The following is a 26,134-nucleotide window of genomic DNA, read 5'->3' on the forward strand; positions in this document are numbered from 1 at the left end:
TCTCTTTTCAAGTTGTCAGTTGAGAGAAATCAAACAGCACTCCCTTCTGTTCCCAAAATGAATAATAAATATTAACTTTAACCCCAACACATTTTGGTGTAAGAAAAGGTGCACTGGGTGCCCACTGGGCTTAATTATTGGAAAGGTTTTGACACTTATGCAGTCGGGTAGGACATTTCACTCAAACATTTTATGTACCTCACTCTGCATGGAGGCACAGGAGAGACCGTGCTAAGCTGACCCATAGACCTTACAGCTGTTGAAAAGTCAGCAGTTTGATTTCTAATGTCATAATGATTGCAATTAGTCAGCAAGCTCTGGCTCTCCTAGCTTCAGGTGAGTGGGTTTAGATGCGCAATGTAGGAAGGGCGAGAGGAAACACAAGCCTCCCCCCCCAGTATCACTCTGCTGCTTCTGCACACAGGCATGCATCAATGTACACAGAAACAGCAGCCTCAAAAACAGTGGGGTAATTGCAACTGCAGAGCATGTACTGTTCTAAATGCTTGAAGTCCTTGCCAAGTTTCTGCATAGCAAGGAGAATTTATTAAAAGTTGCCAAAATGATATGCAATTACTGCTCATAATTAAATATTTCTTAAGGATATATGCAATGTCTCAAATTTAGGTAGAGCCATTTTCAGTCGTAGCTTGGCATATGTGGAGTGTCCTCGGGCTTTCCAGGTGTGTGTGCTCTGTGCTGTCAAATTGCTTCCAGCTCAATGAATGAAGGACTTTCAAAACATCCTACTGTGAACAGCCTTCTCAGGTCTTGCAAACTGAGGGCTGTTTGGTGTTTTGTTTTTTGATGGAGTCAATCCACCTTATGTTGTGTCTTCCTATTTTCCTGTCTTCAAATTTTCCTACCATTATTACCTTTTCCAGTGAGTCTTGTCTTCTCATAATGTGAATAAAGTATGATAGCCTAAGTTTGGTCCTTTTAGCTTCTGAAATCCATTTTGTCTTTTTGATTGTCCATCTTTAAACTGCTCAGGGAGCGTATCATATTTGGTTAAAGCTGTTGTGGGCGGAGAGTGGGTGGGGCCAGTATGGGCGAGAGCCCAATCAGAAGGCGCTAAGTGCCCCCCACTCCCCCACAAGGAGCGTGAGGCGCCACCATCACTTTGTTCTTGGCCACTCGCAGAGAAGGACATAAGGTTAGTGGCAAAGCGGCGCCTACAGGCCCGGGCCCGAGGAATGGCTTCCCCGGGGCTCGCAGAGGCGGCAGGTGTGCTCCGCAGGCCCTGGAGAAGCTGCAGCCTTGGGGGGGAGGGGGCCGGGGATGGCTTCCCTGGGCCCACAGAGTGCATCCACTGCCTCCCTGGGGCACTGGGTGTGCTCAGTGCCACAGGGGGGGGGGGCTCTCAAAGCCCATTATTACAAATAGGCTTTGAAGCTAGTGGTATCCATAAATGCCTTCTCCAACCCCACATTTCCAATGAACCAGTTTCCTTCCAGGCAGCTTTCTTTGTTATCTCTCACATACATATAAAGTAATGGGGAGTACCATAATATGAATTAACTTGATCTTGGTCCCAGTGATACTTTCTTACACTTAAGGATCTTCTTTAGTGCCTTTGTGGCTGCCTTTCCAAGTTCCAAATCTTCTGATTCTTATTGCAGTCTCCCTGATGTCCAGGACCTCCAATTAAACATTGACAAGAAAGAGGCCTGGAAAGGACTTTTGGCAAAACTGTGGGATGCTGCTTCCAGTCCTGAATCAATCAACTGACAGACTACTAAGCAATAATATATGTTCATACTCTTACTCGTACTTCTATCGCACACCTCTTGTTATAGTAAGGTGACCAGATTTTAAGATTGCTAAAGAGGGACACCATTGGCTGAGGGGGGTCTATATGGAGCAACAAAATTTCTCATAGAACGCCAAAGTAGTATTGTAATTTTTAAATTTTTCAACAATAAACAATTAAGTAAAATTAACAAATATAAAACATTAAAAATGTTATTTATAGTATTATTTTATTCTTTGGCATATTTTTCACTCAAGTGATTTTTTTTTAGATTGCTGTAGTTGCTTAAAAGCTGCTTTGTGAGATGAGGGGCAGATGGCAGCGTTAATGTGACAGTTATGGTGATGGACAGGGTAGATGGCATCCCAAAGACTGGCACAGCATGGGAAAGATACACTTTGCTGGGTAGAGAGCATAGTTTACAACCCAAAGGGAAAAACATGCCATCTCTTTGAGGTATTAACATCCCTCAGTTGACTGCCCTGCTTCTGGCAGGCTTGAACTCTAGCTCCTAGTGCCCAGATTGGCCAATGCCCTATCAGTCCATGTGGGAGGGGGATCTAAAAAGCGGAGCTGTTCCTTTGTTTGGTGTTCAGAGAGACAGACAGACAAAAAAAGAAAGTTCAGTGTGAATGATAAAGGAGGACAGTGCTTGTAAATACAGTCCTGGGGAGAGGTTCACTATGCAACATTAAGCCTCCCTCTGAGGCTGCACCAGATGTTGAAGGATTGTAAGTTACCTAACAAGTGACCTTCCTTCCATTTCTTTTATTTTGCTTAGCCCTACTTGGAACTATCTTGTTGTTTGTGCCTTGTAGTTAGTCCCAGTAAGTTTGTGCCTTGTAGTTACTACAGTTACTCAGCTGAGGAGCCTTGCACATTCCTTGCCCCTGGGCTTGGCTGCTTGACAGACCTATTGTAAGATCCCTCTTGGGTATAAGACCCCCTTCTGGCTAATGCCAAGTGAGAGGGGTAGTTAACTCAGGGGCACTGGAGATATGAGAGCCCCAGAGTACATTTTTGCCTCCAGCATGCCAGCGAGGGGAAGTCTGTAGGAGAAAGCATTTGACACCCTTGTTGTTGTTGTTGTTATGTGCGAAGTCGTGTCCGACCCATCGCGACCCCATGGACAATGATCCTCCAGGCCTTCCTGTCCTCTACCATTCCCTGGAGTCCTTTTAAGTTTGCACCTACTGCTTCAGTGACTCCATCCAGCCACCTCATTCTCTGTCGTCCCCTTCTTCTTTTGCCCTCGATCGCTCCCAGCATTAGGCTCTTCTCCAGGGAGTCCTTCCTTCTCATGAGGTGGCCAAAATATTTGAGTTTCATCTTCAGGATCTGGCCTTCTAAAGAGCAGTCAGGGCTGATCTCCTCTAGGACTGACCGGTTTGTTCGCCTTGCAGTCCAAGGGACTCGCAAGAGTCTTCTCCAGCACCAGAGTTCAAAAGCCTCAATTCTTTGACGCTCGGCCTTCCTTATGGTCCAACTTTCGCAGCCATACATTGCAACTGGGAATACCATAGCTTTGACTAAACGCACTTTTGTTGGTAGGGTGATGTCTCTGCTTTTTAGGATGCTGTCTAGATTTGCCATAGCTTTCCTCCCTAGGAGCAAGCGTCTTTTAATTTCTTTGCTGCAGTCCCCATCTGCAGTGATCTTGGAGCCGAGGAAAATAAAATCTGTCACTATCTCCATTTCTTCCCCATCTATTTGCCAGGAATTGAGAGGGCCGGCTGCCATGATCTTTGTTTTCTTGATGTTGAGTTTCAAGCCAACTTTTGCACTCTCCTCCTTCACCCGCATCAACAGGCTCTTTAGCTCCTCTTCACTTTCTGCCATTAGAGTGGTATCATCTGCATATCTGAGGTTGTTGATATTTCTCCCTGCAATCTTGATCCCAATTTGTGACTCCTCTAATCCCGCCTTTCTCATGATGTGCTCCGCATACAAGTTAAATAGGCAAGGCGACAGTATACAGCCTTGCCGAACTCCTTTCTCAATTTTGAACCAATCCGTGATTCCATGTTCAGTTCTCACTGTTGCTTCTTGACCTGCATATAAATTTCTCAAGAGACAAATAAGATGCTCTGGTATTCCCATCTCTTTAAGAACTTGCCACAATTTGTTGTGCTCCACACAATCAAAGGCTTTAGCATAGTCAATGAAGCAGAAGTAGATGTTCTTCTGGAACTCCCTAGCTTTTTCCATGATCCAGCGTATGTTGGCAATTTGATCTCTAGTTCCTCTACCTCTTCGAAATCCTGCCTGTACTTCTGGAAGTTCTCGGTCCACATATTGCTGGAGCCTAGCTTGTAGGATTTTGAGCATAACTTTGCTAGCATGAGAAATGAGTGCAATGGTGCGGTAGTTTGAACATTCTTTGGCATTGCCCTTCTTTGGGATTGGAATGTAAACTGACCTTTTCCAATCCTGTGGCCATTGCTGAGTTTTCCAAATTTGCTGGCATATTGAGTGTAGCACTTTTACTGCATCGTCCTTTAAGATTTTGAATAGTTCAACTGGAATGCTGTCACCACCACTAGCTTTATTGTTGCTCAGACTTCCTAAGGCCCATTTGACTTCACATTCCAGGATGTCTGGCTCCAGGTCAGTAACTACCCCACTGTGGTCATCAGGGATGTTAAGCTCGCTCTTGTATAGTTCTTCTGTATAATTTTGCCACCTTTGCTTAATCTCTTCTGCTTCTGTGAGGTCCCTACCATTTTGGTCCCTTATCATACCCATCTTTGCATGAAACGTTCTCTTCATATCTCCAATTTTCTTGAAAAGATCTCTGGTCCTCCCCATTCTATTGTTTTCTTCTATTTGTTTGCACTGTTCATTTAAGAAGGCATTCTTATCTCTTCTAGCTTTTCTCTGGAATTCTGCATTCAATTGGGTGTATCTTTCTCTTTCTCCCTTGCCTTTCACTTCCCTTCTCTCCTTAGCTATTTGTAAAGCTTCCTCAGACAGCCATTTTGATTTCTTGCATTTCTTTTTCTTTGGGATGGTTTTAGTTGCTACCTCTTGTACAATGTCGCGAACCTCCGTCCATAGTTCTTCAGGCACTCTGTCTATCAGATCTAATTCCTTAAATCTATTTGTCACCTCTACTGTATATTCGTCGGGGATATGATTTAGTTCGTACCTGAGTGGCCTAGTGCTTTTCCCTACTTTCTTCAATTTAAGCCTAAATTTTGCAACAAGAAGCTCATGATCTGAACCACAATCAGCTCCTGGTCTTGTTTTTATTGCCTGTATAGAACTTTTCCATCTTTGGCTGCAGAGTACATAGTCAATCTGATTTCTGTGTTGACCGTCTGGTGATGTCCATGTGTAGAGTCGTCTCTTGGGTTGTTGGAAAAGAGTGTTTGCTATGACCATTGTATTCTCTTGACAAAATTCTACCAGCCTGTGCCCTGCTTCATTTTGTACTCCAAGGCCAAACTTGCCTGTTATCCCAGTTATCTTTTGGCTTCCTACTTTAGCATTCCAATCCCCCATGATGATAAGCACATCATTTTTTGGCGTTGCTTCTATAAGGTGTTGTAGGGCTTCATAGAACTGATCAACTTCATCCTCTTCAGCAGCAGTGGTTGGGGCATAGACCTGGATCACTGTGATGTTGAATGGTTTGCCTTGGATTCGAACTGAGATCATTCTGTCATTTTGGGGATTGTATCCCAAGACTGCTTTTCCTACTCTCTTATTGATTATGAAGGCTACTCCATTTCTTCTGCGAGATTCTTGTCCACAGTAGTATACCTGATGGTCATCTGAATTAAATTCACCCATTCCTGTCCATTTTAGTTCACTGATTCCTAAAATGTCGATGTTCAGTCTTCTCATTTCTTGTTTAACCACGTCCAGCTTGCCTTGATTCATGGATCTGACGTTCCAGGTTCCTATGGAATAAAAATCTTTACAGCATCGGACTGTCTTTTCGCCACCAGTTTGACACCCTACATGGTGATAATAAAATGTTTTTGCTAAAGTTTCCATTCCATCTCTGTTTCAGCTTGTTTTTAAATCTTTTACATATAAGATGGTCTTGCAATAAGCATTTCTATGCCCTTGTTCTTTGATGCAGACTAAAATTCAAGGAATATCACTCAAAAAGCCTGTAGTCAGCACTAGGACTAATAATAGAAGTAAAATTGTTTTTACTGAAAACAATTAAAGGATGTCATAATTAAAATTAAGTGTACTTCCCTATCTTGAAAAATATGCGCTGAAAGGGAGAGATTACCCAGAGAAGGGGAAATTAACTGTAAAAAGGGTTTGAGATAGTTATAAGGCAGGGTAGATCTCAGGAGGAGAACCCCAGCATATCATATGCACACACACATACACAAAACAATAATAAGCAGGCACACTTACAAAAGGCACCAGGGAGAAAATTGGGAAGGTTAGGCCACGAGCTCCAAAGAGAATGCAGCCAGGGAGGAACTTTAGTGTGGCAGCCGAGAAGACAAAGCCCACCCCCTTCCCCAGCTCACCTCATTCGCTTGCTTGCTTGCCCCACCCGCTCTCTTCCCCGGCTCACCTTGTTTGCTTGCCTCACCCACTCTCTTCCCCGGCTCACCTCATTTGCTTGCTTTCTCACTTGTTCCGCCCATTCTCTTCCCCAGCTCACCTTGTTTGCTTGCTTGCTTGCTCTGCCTGCTCTCTTCCCCGGTTCACCTCATTTGCTTGCTTGCTCCGCCCACTCACTTCCCTGGCTCACCTCATTTGCTTGCTTGCCCCGCCCACTTGCTCCCCCCCTCACCTCATTTGCTTGTTTGCCCTGTCCACTCGCTTCTCCGGCTCACCTTGTTTGCTCGCTTGCCTCCGGATTGAAGTTGAACGTGCTGCCATGCACTTCCCCTTCCCTCTCAGGTCCCGTCTGTGAAGAAGGCAGAGTCCAGGCAAGCATGGTATGTGGTGTGGGGGCAGTACTTGAGCTTGGTGAAGGCTGGGCAGCCAGGCTGGGCAGAACCACAGTGAGTGCTCACTTTGCAGCTGGGCGCAGGACTTTCTAAGTACCTGATGGGACATGGGACTATTTTTCCAAAGGCAGGAGAGTCCCTTGAAAAGCGGGAATAATGGTCACCTTATGTTATAGCATCTTTTCCCATCTCCTTCTCTTTCCCGCCCAGAAACCAAAGCAAAAAAAATCAGAGTCAGAGTATTTCAGCAGTAGAATCGGCTGCATAAGACGGTGAGCTCCCCCACATTGGCAGTCCTCAAGCATGGATGCCTTAGGCTGACTCTGCATTGAGCAGGGGGTTGGAATAGATGGCCTATATTGCCCCTTCCAAATCTATGATTTTGTGATATAAAATAATTCTATGAACCTACCTTTAATCTCCTACCCATCCTCAACTGCATGTATTAATGTATTTTACTTCATTTGTATCCCATCGTTCCCCACACTAAGAACCCCAAACAGCTTACCTCATTCTTCTCTCCTTCAGTTTATTCTCACAAAAAATCTGTAGGGCACGCTATGTTAAGAATGTGTAACTGGTCCAAGGCTACTCAGTGAATTTCCATAGAACAGTGGTAGTTTATAGAAAGATCTACCTTGTGTGTTCATGGCTCCAGACTCTGGATTTAATTATGTTGGCTATGTTAAGAATTAATATATTGATAATAAGTATGTTTAATATTGAGGACTGTTTTATGAACATCATTTTGGGCTACTGAATGTTGTTTTATGGTCCTAGCTTAGTTTTACAACTTGCTTTGCTTATTGATCATTCTTATGCTGTTTTTGTTATTTTATTAGTTTTGTGTGTGTGGAGGGATTACTTGACGAGATTCTTTGAGCAGGTCTTTAGAATAGTCGTAGATAGATCAAGACATACATCTACAGACACAAAATACACAGTGTGTACACACAGGAAATTCATATCCACCCAATTCACAGATTTAATCATTCTTGACAGCTCACAGAAAGATAGCATGTACTGTGCTCTGATTTTTGGCCTATGCCAGGCATATACTATAGAAAAGGGCAGCTTGCTATCAAAACATATTTTTATTATTTTGTTTTATTCACCTCCTTTATACAGTGCTGTTTTCCTTGCTGAGTTAAAAAAGAAGCAAACATTGTTCTATTCTGCTCCATCTTATCCTTATAGCAATACCATGAGGTAGATTAGGCAGAGTGTGTGGCTGACCCAAAGTCACCCATCAATATTTCATGGCAGAGCAAAGATTCAAATCTGGCTCTCCTAAACTTAAACCACTACATCATGCTGTTAACCAATAAATCATTATTCTAGGTTTCCTAAAATTTGTTTTACTTGGGAGACATGATAAATTTTGATCATTCTATGATCAGTGTGGGAAAACAAGAAAAAGTCCTGGGAAAATCCCTTGGGATTTTGCCCCTTTAAGAAATATTTTTGAAATGATCTGTGGTTGCAAGTGATACTTAGGAATTTTTGCTTTGAAGTTAAAGATGTTCATTAGAACCTAATGCTGAGTTATCATCTAAAGCAAGTGGGCTCCCATTTATAAGAGAGTGTTTGTAGAACAGTGGTGCCCAATTCAATTTGAATCCATTGTCATACATATTTGTTGCTGAGTTTATTTAATTTTTTAGCCAACGCTCAACCAGAGGGTCTTGTGATTACTTACACTGAAATAAATAAGATACAAAATAACATTAAAACAAACAACAAATATAAAATATTACCACTGAAATATCTGGCTATCACCATCACCGTTCCACTAATAAAAACATAAGAAATATGTGGTTAGCTTCCAAAGACCAACCTAAATAATTCAGCTTTGCATGCCCTGTGAAAACTAAACAAGTACACAGGGCAGGAGTATCATCCAAATGTTCATTCTATAGGCTAGACCCTTCCCCTGGTAGCAGCTAACTGGGCATTTCTAGGGCTAGGCATCTGCAAGTGGTCTCTTAGAATGATGACTAAAGGGAGTGTATGTGTGTTGGGGGAGGGGTTTGTGATGAAAGAGGCAATCCTGTAGGTATGAGGGAGCCAGATTGTTAAAGGCTTTAAAGGTTAACACCAACATCTTGAATTGGATCCAAACACTAATTGGTACCCAGTGTAGCTGCTTCAGAACTCCAGTGATATGAGCTGACTATGATGTTGCAATCAGCAGCCCATTCTGGACCACCTGCAGTTTCTGAAGCAGCTATACTCTGCCACTGGCAGCTTATCTAACAGAAGGAAGAGCTGAATGTCATCAGCATATTGGTGGCACCAAATCTCCCGACAATATCAGCAAGAGTGTTAGTGTTCATATGTGTATGTGTTTGTGTATATGTGTGTGGGATCCCACAATTCAGAACTTGTCATGAAGACTTTTCCTCCTTGATAGCAACCCTTTGAGAGCATTGCTGGAGGAAACCAATGAAGGGCAGTGCTCCTTACCCCCAGAGAGGCAAGGGAGTCGACCAAATGGCCAACTGTATCAAAGGCTGCTAATAGAAGAAGAGTTGGTTCCTTTATACCGTTTTTCTCTACCCAAAGGAATCTTAAAGCAGCTTACAGTCACCTTCCCTTTTCTCTCCCTACAACAGACACCCTATGAGGTGGGGGTGAGACTGAGAGAGCCTTGATATCACTGCTTGGTCAGAACAGCTTTATCAGTGCTGTGGGGAGCCCAAGGTCACCCAGCTGGTTGCATGTGAGGGAGCACAGAATCAAACCCAGCTCACCAGATTAGAAATCCGCACTCATACCCACTACACCAAGCTGGCTCTAATAGAACCAGAAGGATCAACAGGTCCAGTTGTAAATGGAGATTATCAACCAAAGCAACCAGTGCAGTCTTGGTCCTTAAGCCCAACTGAAAGCTCAGCCTGAAGCTCAATTGAAAATGGCCCAGGGCAAATGTCTCATCCAGGAAAACCTGGAGTTTCTTGGCCACTGTCTACTCAAATACCCTCCTCAGAAAAGGTAGATTAGATCGTGGGTGCTAACTGGCCAGATTCTTTTTATCTAAGGAGGGTTTCTTTAGGAAAGGTTTAATAAACTCGTTAAGGGAGCTGGGGAAGCAGCCCTGTAAAAGAGATAGGTTAATAATCTGTCTCAAAGGGCCACTTATTATATTTATAGACTGCCTCTACTGAACCTGTCATCTTGGGGCAGTTTATGCTTAGTGGCAATATTTTACCAGACACAAGGGACAAGGATCCATGTAGCAGGTAGTTGGCTCCAGATCCTGTCAAGATCCTGTCAGCATCTGCAAGGGTAAAGTGAGCAGGCCTCATTAAGTGGCTGTGTTATGGAACATATAACGGGATAATAGTAAAGAGTTGGTGGTTATCTGCTGGTGGTGTCTAGGCAGAAGAACCAGGAGCAGGTATTGTAATATAGCTGCCACTGGGACATCTAGATCCTAGTTGAATAGCAAGCAAATAAATAATTTGAACTCCTTTATAACACACTGGAACCATTTCTTGGGGGACCTGGTCAGTCTTTCTAATCCTCTATCATCATACCTCCAAATCAAATGATGCAGGTTTCCCCTGAACACTGGCAGGGGATGGGAGGTTAGGGTTACCATATCCAGTTTGGATAACTTACTGGAGATTTGGGGATGGAGCCTGGGAAGAACAGAGACTTCAGTGAGGTACAATGCCTAAGAGTCAACATTCCAAAACATCACATTTGTTCTGGGGGACTGATCTCTGTAGTCTGGGGATGAACTGTAATTCCAGAGGATTCCTAGGTTCCACCTGGAGGTTGGCATCCCTACAATAGATAGAGATCCTTCACATTTCACTTTCTCATTAACTTGTGCTTTATGGATAATGCCTGTTAATTGACGACCCTTCCTAGCTTCAATCCTTATTTCTCTCTCAGCACCACTCTTTAATTTACTTTTCTCATCCCTCCGCCGCCGCTTACCTACCCATCCACCCATCTCTACATCCCCCTCCCCCAAAGGGACCTTCCCTCCTTCTGACTCTGTCTCTCTGCCTCTATCTCTCTGGCTCTTCCTTCCTTCCTTCCTTCCTTCCTTCCTTCCTTCCTTCCTTCCTTCCTTCCTTCCTTCCTTCCTTCCTTCCTTTCTTTCTTTCTTTCTTTCTTCTGCCCACCCATCCACCCACCCTGCTAGCGCCCACTGTATTTTGCCTACAGTGGGCTTAATATCTAGTTGATTATATAAATGGTACATAAATGTATAGAATTAATGCACATATTCCTGCCTCTCCTTAGGACTACCATTTGCCCATTAGTTGGAGATAAATGCCTGGCTTCAGCCCTAATTCCTTGATGAGGAGGAAAAATGGCAATAAATGGTCTTCATAGCGATGTTCTTGGAATTTCCCCATGTTTATAGTGACATCAAATTCTCGCCAAACTCCACCATACCATGGTACTACCCTCAAAATGTCTCCAGCATTTGTCATAACAGTGCCAGCAACCCTATTCCATACATTCACTGAATGTGTGAAGAAGGCAAATTCATGCAAACTGACAATTATCTCTATAAAACCAAACAGACCGTTTGGGTGAGAGAAGATGTGTACATTAAACCTGACCTGTTAGGATGATTTGTTTCTTAAACTAGAGCACTGCAGGGAAACAGGCTTATTTGTACACTCTTCTAAGACTATGTACATATTAAACATGACTTATGCCACTGTGTGGCTTTGCAATAAATAGAGACATCCATCCGTGTAATAGTTTTTTAATCTTAGTTTCACTCCACCTGTTTGTTCTTTTAAAAGCAAAGATACATCTGAAGACACAGTGTCAAGAAACAGCCCAACGTTATGGAAATAATTAGTAAGATGCTTCTTAAATGGTAAGGAACAAGTGGAGAGTGTTCAAGGACTTGCAGGGAGGTTAGTGCATTTTCCCTCATACTCCCTTCCCAGTGCTATTTCTTCATCTCCTCCTAGAAGACCCCATATCCTTTCCCATTTCCTTGCTTCCCTCTCTCATTCCCATTAACCAATGAACATGACTTTTGTTTGCCTTCCTTTCAGTCTTAAGTTTATTATTTATTTAATTCATTGACATCCCACCATTCTTCCCTATGGGGAGTCAAAGCAGCTTACATTGTTCCGTATGCTTCCACTTTATCCTTACAATGTTCTGTATGACATGAGGAATGAAAAGATAACCTATTTATATAATGACATGCCTCGTCCATCCAAGCCAATCAGATATAAAGGAACACTGTGAATTCTAAACATGTAAATAATAGGTTAAGAAGAAATTAAGGCTATCAGTAAATTTGCTGTGAAGTAAAGAATCCAAATAGATAACCTGAGCCCTAAGGTAAAATTGTCTTGAGGGTCCTCTCCTGCATCCCCACCTCCACGTTGCAGATGCTGTTGGTATCATATATGAGTAGAATGCAAATGCTATATATACATTATATATACATTCTGACTTGATTAGTTTTCTGACCCAAAGGGTCAAAGGTGAAACGTCATATGTGTGCAATCTTGTTTTTCCATTACTGTTCTGAATAAAACAGCCTTCTATAGACTTCAGAACTGGTCCATTGTAGGAATCCCCCTCTTCACGAAGGACATTCCAAAGGGTTGGTATCATTCTCAGAAGACCTGGTTCAATCTGTAACAAATCTAATAATTCAGAGGGGGGGGGGGAAACAAGGAGAAGCTTTGGGAAGATCTCAAGGTTTATATCATGTGTAGGTATATGTCAATAGCCATCAATTTTTTAAGCAACACAGTTGTACAACATGCAGTTTTAAGCCATAATAGTTTGTCCAAAATGAGAAACTGAATAGCTAAGACGATGAACTGACCTGAGGAATCATTGTTTTGCTTTATAAGACAGGAGGGAAGACAGCATTGTACAACTGATCTTGTCATGTCTCAGAAGCTAAGCACACTTAGCTGGGTGACCATCAAGGAAGGCTTTACAGAGGAAAGCAATGACATTTGCTTCTCATTTGCCTTTAAAGCCTCTTGCTTTTGATTATGACTTGGCAACACTTATGTACATATTTATGTATTGGGTTGTGGCTTTAAAAAGCAAGCTGTGAGGAGACCTTGCTTATTGTATAATGGACATATCTGACTCAGAAAATCTTTTGATGAGCATTTTTTGAGATCTATATTTTTAGATTGTAAATTAAAAGGCTACCCAACTTATAATCTTTTTTTTTTAAAGGAAAGAAAAATCATTTATAAGTGAGACAAGTCAAATTTGCAAATATGTAAACAGCAGGCAAACATACCTGGATGAAGGGAATGGATGTTTAATGTATTCTAAAGCAATGTAACCTTTCTGAACTGATGCCACATCTGAGTCTAATGCTTGCTGACAGGCTCTATTTGGGCGATTATTTTTTAAAGGTCTGTTTCTCTTCATTTTATTAGTGCATGATAAAAGCCGAGCCCCAAGGCATCCAATTTCTCAGCTAAATGATGAAATGCAGTAGTTACTGAAAAGAACTAAATGAAAAAGATAGGAGGAAAATGATACTACATTGCCACTTTCATGATAGACTTTTTTAAAAAAAGAAATCTTTTTAGAGAACTAGAAAAGGTCTTCTGTATCCTCCTCTGTGTGACGGTGATGGCATTTCTACTGACAGCTCCTTCTTTTTACTTCAAGTCTGATGTCTCTAGTTTTGTAAGTGTTAAGGTCATGTTCTGTTAATGAGGCTATGAGAATAAGCCATGTGACTTCTTATGGTCTTGTTTAGAAGCCATTGATTTGGTGACAGGAATTAGAAGAGGTATAGCCTTCCTGTGGAATTGGTATGATGCCACCTCAGGGAGCATTTTGAGAATACTTGGTTGATATCCATCGCATATAAAAATCTCTCTGAGTATAAAAAGCTAACACATTAGAGAAAACCATACCTCTTGTTCTGTATTTGGTTCCTCAAAAACAAGTCTGTACTACAAAGTCTCAGCAATTTAATACCTACTTCTTTTTTCAACCATTTTACATTTCTTCCATGGAGAGAAAGTGAGAACTGTATTGCTCCCCCTGGTATACCAAGAAGCTACGCTTCTAACATACTCTATATATTATACTTCAAAAAGTCTGACACTTTCAAAGAACAGTATGATGGCATTCTGAAGCATTACAGTCCCATGAGAAAATAGTGCCAGATCAAAAACTGCTTGTCTAAATTAGGTTCATTTGTCTGGGAATTGACTAATGAACACATTGGGGAGGTCAATGAGAGATAACAAAGTGATACCAAACACAAAAGGCTGCAGGTGGAGCTGAAAGATAGAGGTCCACCCCCCATTTGTTCATGAACCTTGTTAACTGCAAAAGTGCCGCGCATGCGCGTTTGCATGGCACAAACATGCATGGGTGGACCTGCAGCACATGCACATTTGCGATCACCCTCCCCCCCACCGGTCTGCAGCCTAAAAAAGGTTGCGGACCACTGGTATAACACATAAATGTTTAACAATTTTTTAAAATATATTATAAATTACTTAACTTCCACCCAGTTAGAGAAACCCTTGCAAGGCTGTCAAGAAACCCTAGGGTTTCACAAAACCCTGGTTGAGAAAGTTCATATTAACTTATGAATATTTCAGGGGTTCCTTAGAAGTGTTATCAGGATGTATTGTTGCTTGTTCAGGTGGCCATTACTTCTTTGCAAGAGACATTTGAATGGATTTCATAGTGTGTCAAAATATACAGAGCTTGTTCCTGTGTTTCCCAGAGACTCCTCTTTGGACATAGCAAAAGAAAGGTTGCCAGCTGAACACACAAGTGCCTGTTCATCTGGACAGTGCTGGACAGAAATCACTCTATGTTGCAAAAAAAAAGTTTTTTTTACAGAAATCTTAAATAATGATGGAGCTCTTTGTACTCTCCTCAGCTGCACTACTCTGAGTGACAGCAATTCCTCAGGGTCTTGGGCGAGGAATTTCGACATGATCCTTCAAACTAGAAATACCAGCTGGGTGGACTGATCATTTAATTTTGCAGGGAAATTTCCTGGGGGGCCACTGTCCTAAAAGGCCACTGATAGCTCTGTAGCAGCTGCTACACTCAGCTTGATTCAGAGCCATGTTCACCTCCAAGCTCAGTCTGGATGCCAGTGCGTAAACCTGCAATCATCTGCACATAAAACTGGTGGTCCACAACAGAGCCACATTCCAGGAATATAATAATGGTCTCAAGGAAGATTTGAGCACAAGTTGACTAATCAACCCCCCCCCCCTTTCCAGATAACACTTTAAGTAGACCCTCAGGTTTTAAAAATTCTCTTGTCTACCAGTAGGTCCATAAACTCAACAGAAAACATATTTGGATTGGTTCTGACAGTTTACTTCTGGAAAGTGATGAATCTCCCACCAACAGATCAAGGCTTCTCATACAGCAGAAAGGAATAATTGGACCCATCCTTTAGCATGTCCCGCACTCTATTTTTTATACCACATTCAAGTGTTCCTCAGGAGCAGCTATGTCTCTGGATAACTCATTAGTTCTGCACACTCTCAAAGCAAGGGAGGAAAGCTTTGGTGCCAAGGGTTGTGTCTGTATATCTGTGCATATCTAATTGATCTATATTAATAGCCCTGAAATGTTTTTAAAAGAACACTGGAAATGTTTCAGATTATTCATCTGTTTGAGCTTTAAGTTGTTAGTCTGTATAGATTTAGATGAGAGTCTAATTGTTTCTTGATAGTAGGCTCTGTTAAAAATGAAATGTATAGATTTAGGCTACTGCTATCTGATTCAGTTGCAAGGAAATCTACTAGAGATCATCAAATCTGGAGATATTATTGTTTTTCCTATCAAGTAAAAAAGAAAGCAAATTAAAGAAGACTCTCCTTGCCAGGAACACAGGCTAAGCCAAGGCCTTGCAAAGGGTATAGTGGATATTTGTCATAAAGTAGTTATACACAAGTTATACATATAGCCAATATGCTATATGATAGGTTATGCAGACAGATTGGGCAACCCCTTAAATACCAACACGTACATTTTCAATCCACTCTGTTGCAGCTCAGGAGAGTACAAAGAGCTCCATCACATCTCCTTGAAAATCATAACACTCATATGCCTGTAACAGATAGAAAAGAATTTGGCAAGCTGTGCCACAATTCCATTTGGGACCTGGTATTTAAACCAGGGGTAGTCAACCTGTGGTCCTCCAGATGTCCATGGACTACAAATGCTGGCAGGGGCTCATGGGAATTGTATCCCAGGGACATCTGGAGGACCACAGGTTGACTACCCCTGATTTAAACAACAGCTTTGCACAACTGCCATTAATATTCTATTAATATTCTATTAATCATCCTTCATACTTTACATGTTAAATCAAATCCTGTGGGCCTCTTATTGGTGGGTATCACATTATGGATATTGGGTGGAACTGATTTCATCTATGAGTGCAACCTTTCATTCCTTAGATCAAAATATTGTGATTGAAGGATTTGCACTGGTCTTATTGCTGGGTGTTAGGACTTTAGTCTGGATAGGTCCATGTTAACTATGTCTTGGTGGATGGGAGGAAGGTGGTCTGTAAATTTCTGCCTCTGCAACTGGTCTGTCTATTGGATATGGTGATTAAATTTGCACCAGGCATTTGGAGAAACGGAATTGTCAAACCATATCTTAGCCCCTGAAATATTTCACCAGTTTGCAATAATAAAAAATATGGGAAATCTTTACTAACTTCATTTATTTAGAAAGTGTTTTTTGTAAAGCACACAGTTCAAATATCACCCTGTGTCCTGTTTACAAGCACCTACGAAAATGCAGACTGTTCTGACTATCAAGCCTTGTCTTTCACTTCATCTGCTAGGCAGCCTGCTTCATGTTCACCTCTCTCACTGTAAAAGTTCAAATGGAATATTTAAAACCAATAAGCAATGTAAAGGATGCAGAGACAGAAGCATTGCCAGCCAAGTAAACATTAAGAAATGTAGAATGGAAAAGTATTAGCCACATAAAAGCAGACAGTGTGAAATTTGTGCCTCTGCTTTTTTGCCTGTGAACAAATAAATACAATCAAACAAAGTCACCCTCGAGCCTGTTTCTCCCCCACCTCTTCTATTAACTTTGCTCTGAATACAATTTTTATCTGTAAACAATATTCTTGTCAGGGATTATGCACACGCTTTGGGCTTTCCGGCACTTCTTGACGTTTCACCATCATTATTATACTTCCTCTTTTTCATTATTTCTGGCTTTCTTCTTTTCTTTTTAAAAGATGGCACTTTATGTGCTGTGCCTCTAGTGATTAGAAATAGTATGTACCAATGGGTTTACTTCCCACCAACCCCCCCCCCCCAAAAAAAAAACTTCAAATAAAAATCTCCCGGTCCCTGGGCAAAAATAATTATTTCATTGAAGCCAGAATCGAATGGCTGCTTCTGAAATTGTCATCTTCTGTCTCTTCTCAGTTCAACTAAGATCAACAGTGATGCATTCTGGTGAGGGATTTCATCCTTGCCTTTCAGCAAAAGGCTCTGCTGAATTAACTCTACTCTTAAGAGCACTGCTACTAAAGGTGAGACACTTCTTTTCTTGTTGAGGACCAGTTGTTTTCAAGCAAGGAAACATGGGCTCTCTTGAAACCTATCAGTGATTTCTGAATAGGATCAGGAAGAGTAGGCTGGTTTCTGCAATGCAATCCAAACTTCTTCTGCAATATATAGTTTCAGGGGTGTGAGAGAGGATTGAGGACACATTTTCAATTTGCATAGAAAGACCGTGAAGCCCAGCATCTTGTTAAAGTGGAAAGTCTGAAAAACCACTGTTTCAGAGGTAACCTAAAACTTATCACAAATATTAGAAAGTATTATTTGACTTTCTAACCTAGATTGACGCAAAAACGCAAAACAGTTTACAAATATTATTAGGGAGGGATCCCCCAAAATTTCACCTCATCCCCAGATTACAAATATCAGTTCCCTTGAAGAAACATAAGGCAGGAAACTATGGCCTTGTACGCCATTGAGGTCCCTGTCCTACCCAGCTTGCCATGCTGGTGGGGGGGTGTGCTCTAGTGAAGCAGAGCAATGTGTTATAGGCTGCATAGCTTCTTGCAGAGTCTGCTATAGAATCAGACTAAATGCATCCTAAACCCCCATATAGTGGGAAAATTAAAGTCTTTACTGGCTTGGACATCACCCAGGTTAACAAGGACTACATATCTCTGGTCTAAAAATGGACAGCAGGACAAAAGCTCTTCTGTGGGGCAACCAGGACAGAGGCTTAATGTGCTAGTGGAAGCAGGATGTTTTATAAAGCAACCAGAGCAGGGACCTGACCAGCTACTGGAAAACCAGCAGTGTAAAAAAAATGTTTTGAGAACAAAACAGAATCATCATGCAATGTTATTTTGAATCAAAGTCTGAACACCGTGGATGTTTGAAACGAATGCTTAAAATATTGAAAGAAAGGTGTCCTGATTCTACCATCATTGAACGACTAGCAATCAGTGCTGTGTTATCACGAGAAACAGCTTTTTCACAGCAATAGAAATAGATGAAACAAAAAAACCACTCAAAAGGAAGAACACATGAAGAACAAGAACTAAATGAAATCAGCCAAGAAATAAGCCATAGAAATGAAGTTGCTCTTGAAACTTTACTAATTAAGAGTGAGATATTGATGGTACATCATCAGCTCACCACTGCACGGGAAGAACTGAAAGCAAAAATTTCAGAGTATGTTAACAGAAAAGCAGATGTACAATGATCACCTGTTCTCAGAACTACATCAAAGAAAGAACCTGCAAGACTCATTGAAAATATCAATGGAATGACTGAAACAATTCCTACAATAAATATAACTGAAACTAACCAGTATGATAATTGTAGTAACAAGATTGCTTCCTGCACCATGCAGATCTTGGATGGGATGGCTCTCCTGCAGCATGGTTTAAACTGCACTGCAGGAGAATTCAGCTCTAGGATCTTCTGTGCCAGAGCTAGCAGACTGCTCCTCATGGCACAGCAAATCAGTTTAAACTGGGCTTCACAAGAAGCCAGCCGCAAGCCAAGCCAGTGGGAAAGCTGGTTCCTCTGTCACAGTAGATCCATTCTACAGTCCCTTGAAACTTTAAGAGTAGCCTGACAAACAGTTGAGAGGCAGGAGCAATCTACTGTCTCTCCTCTGTTTTCAGATCTACCGGTAATTCCTAATATATCCAGGATAGGGGAGGGGTTCAGTTTCCCTAAGAAAACCCAGATACATTTGGCAAGCCAAAATATACCAAAAATACCAATAAGGAAAGCAAACTGAAAGGAAAACAAACGAATCATACAATAACTCCAGAAAGCCTGCAAAAATAAGGAAGGTGAAGGTGAAGTTGAAGAAGAGTTGGTTCTTATATGCCACTACCCAAAAGAGGCTCAAAGCAGCTTACAGTCTCTCCCCACAACAGACACCCTGTGAGGTAGGTGAGGCTGAAGAGCTTTATCAGTGCTGTGGCGATCCCAATGAGCCTCACTATAGTGCTGATTTCTGTCATTGCCTAATACCACTCATAATCAATCTCAACAGCACAGCCCTAGAATACCAGCTTCCAGAGACAGACTCAAATATTACACAACTATTGTATATGAGTCATCATCAGAGATTGATTATTTACTAAATAAAGTTTGAATATTCAAATATATAACAATGGAATTTGGTCTTGATAAATGTGCAGCATTAGCACTGAATATAGGAAAGATCAGTGAACAAGAGGAAATCAAGATGACAAACAACATCAAAAACACTGGGCTTTGAAGAAAACAATAAATAATCTTGAAATTTTGGAAGCTTAAGAAAAATACAACCAAGAAGTACTATCAAACAATTAAAAAGATATTGCAAACAAAATTAAATGGAGGCAACACAGTAAAGGCGATTAATGCATGGGGAGTCCCAATTCTAAGATACACTACTAACATTATCAATGGGGAACAAGCAGAATCAGAAGTAATAGGCTGCACAACTCTCAATATAATAGCAATACATCATTCACTACTCCCTAGAAGTGATGTTGACTTACTTAGCAAGAAAATTAGGTGAAAGAGGTAAAAATCAAGAAAGCAGTTGAAGAATAAAAATAAGTACTGAATGACTACACCAAGAAAAGGAGATACGTTTCTAGTTGAAGTGTTCAAAACCCAAAGAAGATTACACAAATAGTGCCATTAAAACTCAAATTGACAACTGGAAGGAAAAATACTTTCATGGGCAATATCTGAAAAACACAGAACATAGTTGATAATGAAAACACCTGGAAGTGGCTCTAAAATGGGCACTTGAAGAAACGTAAGGTCTTATTCTTGCTGCACAAAAGCAAGAATATTCTACTATTATAATATTCTACTATTCAAAAAGAATAGTAGAAAAGTCAAGATTCAGAAAACCAGTGATGACAGCAATGTCAACTTTGTAAGACAAAGGATGAAACAATTGACCATATGATCAGTTCCTGCAGTAAAATTGCACGAACTGACTATGAAGAACATCATCACAGAATTCCAACTATGTTGCACTGGAAATTCTACAAGAAGTATGGCTTATCTTCATCCAGAAATTCATAAGAACACAAACCAGACAAAATCATAGAGAATGATGAAGCAAGGATTCTTTGGAACCTCCAATTTGAATCAGATAAACACCTAGCATAATACCCGTGATATCACAATTGTAGAAAAATGGGAAATAGGGTTTGGACCATTGACGCTGCAATCCCAGGAGACAGGAGAAGATTGACAAATAGCAAGACTTACTAATAGAGTGAGAGTGCCTCTGGGACAAGAAGGTTACCATTATGCCAATTTTCATTGGAGCTGTGTATAGAAGTCTCAAGAAATAGCTGGACATTCTGGACATTGAGCAAATAACAACAGGACCGCTCCAGAAGACAGTATTACTTGGAACTGCAGGAATCCTGAAAAGATACATCTGCAATTCACAAGAACATGACTAGATCTCAAATCGCATAGCACTATCTACCAGTCAAATATATGACTGTGACAGTTCATCATCATCAACATAAACTCAAAAATGGCCATTGGCCCAACAAAATGATGTTACTTCCAAGGTAAACTGGAAGTAACAGCAGAACTCTCTAGGAATTGCCAGAAATTCTAGGATTTGATCATGATAACCAGAACATCTCTTTTTTATACATGCTTACCTGTGAATCAACAACTGCCATGGATAGTCAAGTATAAATGGCTAAAAACATAAGGCAATTCTTGGTTCAAATTTTGTTTGAGTTATAAACTCACAAGGTCAGCCTTTCTTAAACAGCTGTAATTTCCCCCTCAGCGCCTCATTTGCCACATGGGGATAATAATACAAACATTCCTTAGAGGACTGCTGCCGCAAAAAAAAAAAGATTAAAGTCAGATGCGCAAAGTTCCTCAAACATTTCAAAGTGCTGTAGAAATGCTATTATTATTAAATCAATGGAGTTCAATTGGGAACAAGTATATTCAGGATTATAGCCTAACAGCCCGTTCCTAAAAGCATTCCAAGCCATTATATGAATGGCTAATCTGAACACCTACAAAATTACTATGCAAATGCAGAAATTACTACAGGATGTAGTTAGCTTTTCAAACACCCTGCTTTCCATACATTCTTAAGAGTCAAAGTAGACACAAAGAGTAAAGCCACAAATATTGATATAAATGGGGAAGTAGGGTTCTATTTTTTAAAAAGAAAAGGATACGTGGGTGAAAGGAATAAAAGCTTCCCTCATTTCACCTTGCTGTACTGTTATTTAAACCATTTTCTCTCAGTGACGATTGAATGTCAAAAGTGAGCCACAATGAGGAGAAAAATGCTTCAGACAACAGAATGCAAAATGGGGAGAATATTTTATCTCCTCCCCTCCCCCACAAATAAATAGATCACTATATTATATGTACAGGAGTATACCAAATATGAATAAATAGACCACTGGATGCATTGTTCTCAGAGCTAGCTTGAACCTCATGGGTCCTATCAGATTTTTTTGGGGGGAGGGGGAGGTATAATAGGTCAGAGTAACCTCTTTGACTCCTGAAAAAGTTATGCTGGAAATTGTGGGATTCACGTGGGCAAAAAGCCCCTGTAGGTGGAAGAGGGGTGCAGTGAGGCAAATGAATGAAGCAAAATTGTTATTATCCCTCTTGTCCTAATCAAGAAACTGGTATGATCCAACCAAAGGCATTTTTGTAAAACCTTTGCACTCATTATTATGTTTATCTTACGAACTACCCTTAGACTTAAGGTAAAGGTATCCCCTGTGCAAGCACCAAGTCATGTCTGACCCTTGGGGTGACGCCCTCCAGCGATTTCATGGCAGACTCAATACGGGGTGGTTTGCCAGTGCCTTCCCCAGTCATCACCGTTTACCCCCCAGCAAGCTGGGTACTCATTTTACCGACCTCGGAAGGATGGAAGGCTGAGTCAACCTTGAGCCGGCTGCTGGGATCGAACTCCCAGCCTCATGGCCAAGCTTTCTGACGGCTGCCTTACCACTCTGTGCCACAAGAGGTTCTTACCCTTAGATTTAAATGACCATTATTTTCGCAGGGTGAGGAATAAATGAGGGAAATGACATGTCTGTCTGTCTGTCTGTCTATCTGGGTTCCTCAATGACATGATGGGCAACACTACTGCAGCTGATATTCTCTTGGACACTATGGCCATAAAGAGTGGCCTACAAGTCACTGTGGCCACCACTGAAGAGACGGTATGGTGGGGCGGGACAGGATGGTGCTCTAGATGGAGTGTGGAGAGTTGCGCAGGCATGCATGGCACGACTGTGCCGCATAAGAGAAGGGAGGGGGAGAGGAGTGAGTGCATGGCACTATAAAAGACACTACGTGCTCAACTGTAGCCTCTTTTCCCCAGCCAGCATAGCGAGCAGTTCCCACCCTCCCACCTGGGGGGAAGAGGGTTTAAATTGGCTCAGTTTTCTAGAATGGTGAGCTATACGGGGCTGGATATCGGGAATACATGCAATTTATTGTTGCAGCTGGCAGAGGATAAGGGGATGGAGACTATATAAGGAAGGGGAAAATAAAGGGAGTGATTGGATTCCCCTGAATGGGGGCCTCAGTGAGAGCCAACCACTTAAATGGGGCCAACCTGGCTGGGTAGTCCCTGATAACTTGAGGCAGGTAGACTGGAGTGGGTTGAGGGGGGTCTACACCTCCCGAAACATTCCAGACTTACCTTTGTTAGCATACACACAGCAAAGGATTTATCACATCTTTCACCTGAAGAGGAGTATCCAAAGAACACTTTACAAAAAATCCAATTACATTTTAAAATTTAATTGACTGGGAGAACAAATGGATGAGGAATGTGACTTACACTAAGATAACCTGAGATCATTACCTCAGAACAGAGGTAATGCTGCCAGCTTCCTGTCTGTTGCCGTTCCTAGGAGCCAGTGCTGATAATTTAGTTTAGCCCCAATCCTGAAAGTAGTACAGCAGACTACCTACATCAGTTCCTGAATAAAGAATTATTTTTTCTTACAGGTCTTCAGCCATTATTTCTTGTTGTTTGTTTCCAGGGTAGCCACAATGATGACTGAACTGAAAAAAGAAGTAATCTCAAGAGAATTAAAGAAGCTCTCCAGGATATGTGCTGCTTGCTATACTAGTTTTAAAGAGAGTCGATCGGTAAGGTAAGGTGACCAGATTGTCCCACTTTTGGAGGGACATCTGGGGGCACCTGGCAAATTGTACTTATGTTGCAATTAAAATATATACATTACAATACTTTTTTTGTGTTCTATGAAACTTTTTGTTATGGACCAAATTTTTAATCAAGAACCCCCCCCCCCCCAGTCAATGGTGTCCTGCTTAACCAATGTTAAAATCTGGTCACTTTACTGTAAGGAGATACGAGAGTTATCTCCTCAGGGTTCCTGCAATTGATAGCAGTAAGATGGAGAAGGAGCAGAAGTTACTACTGCTACTTCCACCACCTTGGGGCTAATGCTCCTTCAATGGCCAACATGAGATTCATGTCATACATGGGAGCCTCTAGGAGACATATAGATAAAAGCAGGAAGCGGCACTAGCTGGTCCCTTGGACTACTCCAGAAGGATTAGTCTTGCATTGTTTATACTCTTTTTTCACCACAACCATCTCCCAAATACGACCATGAACTTCAGAGCTATTTCTAGAGGGCAAAAGTTCAGTCCATGGTATATTACTCATTCAGACATGAAAGGTATTCTCAGAAGTCATCCCCGTGCTTTAAAAATACAGTCTGAGAATTCCAGCCTCTGAGAAAAGAGTTGAAAACATTGTGAATGAATCATTTTCTACTGAAGTGGATACCATGAACCAAGAAGAAACCAAGAAGAGTTATGTCATTTTGTTCTGTTTTTTCGTTCAAGGACAGAATGTCAAGCTTTTGGTATTTGCAGAACTGCTGTGTGAAACAGCAGAATTGGATTCCAACGTCCTGCAAAATATTTTGAGCAAGAGCAAGTTGAATTTGTTAAAGCAGGGAGCTCCATGGTTGTGAAAAGGAAAATGTCAGTGATGGTGGCACAAGTCATAGTGGCTCAAATAACATTTGCAGAACAGTAACAAGAGAAAAGGGATTTTATGTGACATTTGGGCTTCTTGACACATAATTGACACAGTAATGCCAAGCAATCTGATTAATGCCCTGGCACTTTGGCAGAAGCAATTGTGTCCAAAATTGCACGTCTCCTTTCCAGCCCTACAAATCCTTCAAGGACTTTGTTGACTTTATGGCTATTAAATGACACTTCTCTAAGAGCTTGCTAGCATAGATTGCAGCTAATAACTGAATGAAGATAGCTACTTTGTCATCTCTGAGTGTTTTTATGCATTAGCTAATTTTTCAAGGGAAAGTAAGTTGTTCTAAAATGAGATCTGAAAGCCCTTTCTCCTAAGGAAATCTGGAATGGACCATTGATCAGTACTAGACTTCCACTCTATATTTTATTTTAAAGTGACTGAAGTCATACTGCTCTGATATATGCTTACCATCTCTGTGAGTATTAAAACTTAATATAGAATGTTGTAAGCCATTTTGGGGCCTCACTGAGGAGAAAAGAAAGATAAAATTAAGTAAATACCAGCTTATCCCTCTCTGATTGGCTACAGTGTTTAATGGATTTTTTTTGTGTCAACTCCCATCTCCCATTTAGTTCCTCCATGGTCCCATGGCCTTGATTAGCTATTACCCGCTATTCACTCACTCCAACCAGGCATAAAAGGCACTGGTTGCATATATAAAGGGGCAAGATTTTCACCCATCATCAAAGTGAAACACAAATTTGGGGACTCGCTTGCCCGGTGTGCCACACCCCAAGACAGACACAGTAAATAGGTTCTGAAGGTAGTTAAAGCTTTATCACAAAAATAGGCAAAAACACAAGCGTTCATCTTTTATGCCTTTTGAGTAAATCTACACACATCATTTTGGACATGCGTATATGTTCTACATGACATGTACAAATACATTTTACCACCCTAACACTAAAATAGCTGTATGAGCAATTTCTTGTGGTCACTACTTACTTTTGCAAAAAGGACTTTCCCACAACTTCTCATTTCTTAGACTCTGCCAGCTTTGTTTATCCCTGGTTTCACCTCTTCACCACAGCTTGACCACAGTCTATTTGTTCATTTTGCTTGCTAAGGTTCTGAGTGTTGCCAACTGTGCAGGGAGATTTCTTTAAAACTTGGCCTTAGCCAGGCCAGCCTTCATTGTTACCTGCAACTGACTATAAGATTGGCATCATTAACTGATCCTTCAACATGAATCCAAATGACTCCAAACTTGAGTTGAGTAGTGCAGAGCTCAGGCCATGTTTGACACTTAACGATCCTCTCTACAGCTAAAACAAACAAAAAAATACAAAGAATACATCCTAATTCATTCTTGTGTGTGTGTATGCAGGTAAATGTACCATGGTGACCTTTCCACAAATATATGCTTTAATTACCCTTACTTTTCTTTTGGATACTCATAAAATCAGATGATCTCAAGCAATGACTAAAAAATAATTTATTATTTACTAAAAGAAAGTATGCTAAGCAAAAATTTAGTGACCAAGTAGGTTATGTTCAGGTCACTGTCAGGCATCAGAGGGAGATTATTATTATTCCCTTGAAGTTTATTAAATGAAGAGCATGCTAGAAATTGTGAAAAACAACCATTTCTAAAAACTCTGATACTATCAATTAAAAAAAAACAGCCTCATGAATCTAATATCAAATAGAAAGTCCCCCCCCCTTTACAGATACATGCATGAATCCAACCACTAAAAACAAAGATTTTCAATTGTTGAACACATAGAAGAGTGATGCCAAATAGAAGCCTGGCCACAAGTACCAAGTGGTAAAAGGGTTGTATTTTATATTTTAATCCAACCTCTTTTTAATGAAGAAACTGACTCCAACAGAAGACATTAATTAATTAATTAATTCATTCATTCAT

The 26,134-nt window shown here is 41.0% G+C and overlaps 1 long non-coding RNA gene across 1 annotated transcript; it reads left to right on the forward strand.

Annotated features, from left to right (window-relative positions):
* The first annotated feature begins 6,538 nt into the window (after positions 1-6,538).
* On the forward strand, positions 6,539-23,352 carry LOC143839067 (uncharacterized). Its single transcript, XR_013231576.1, has 3 exons — positions 6,539-6,669; positions 17,100-17,206; positions 23,219-23,352. It is a non-coding gene; the product is annotated as an uncharacterized LOC143839067 (long non-coding RNA).
* Positions 23,353-26,134: the final 2,782 nt, after the last annotated feature.

Source organism: Paroedura picta, chromosome 5, assembly GCF_049243985.1.
Source record: "Paroedura picta isolate Pp20150507F chromosome 5, Ppicta_v3.0, whole genome shotgun sequence".
NCBI lineage: Eukaryota > Metazoa > Chordata > Lepidosauria > Squamata > Gekkonidae > Paroedura > Paroedura picta.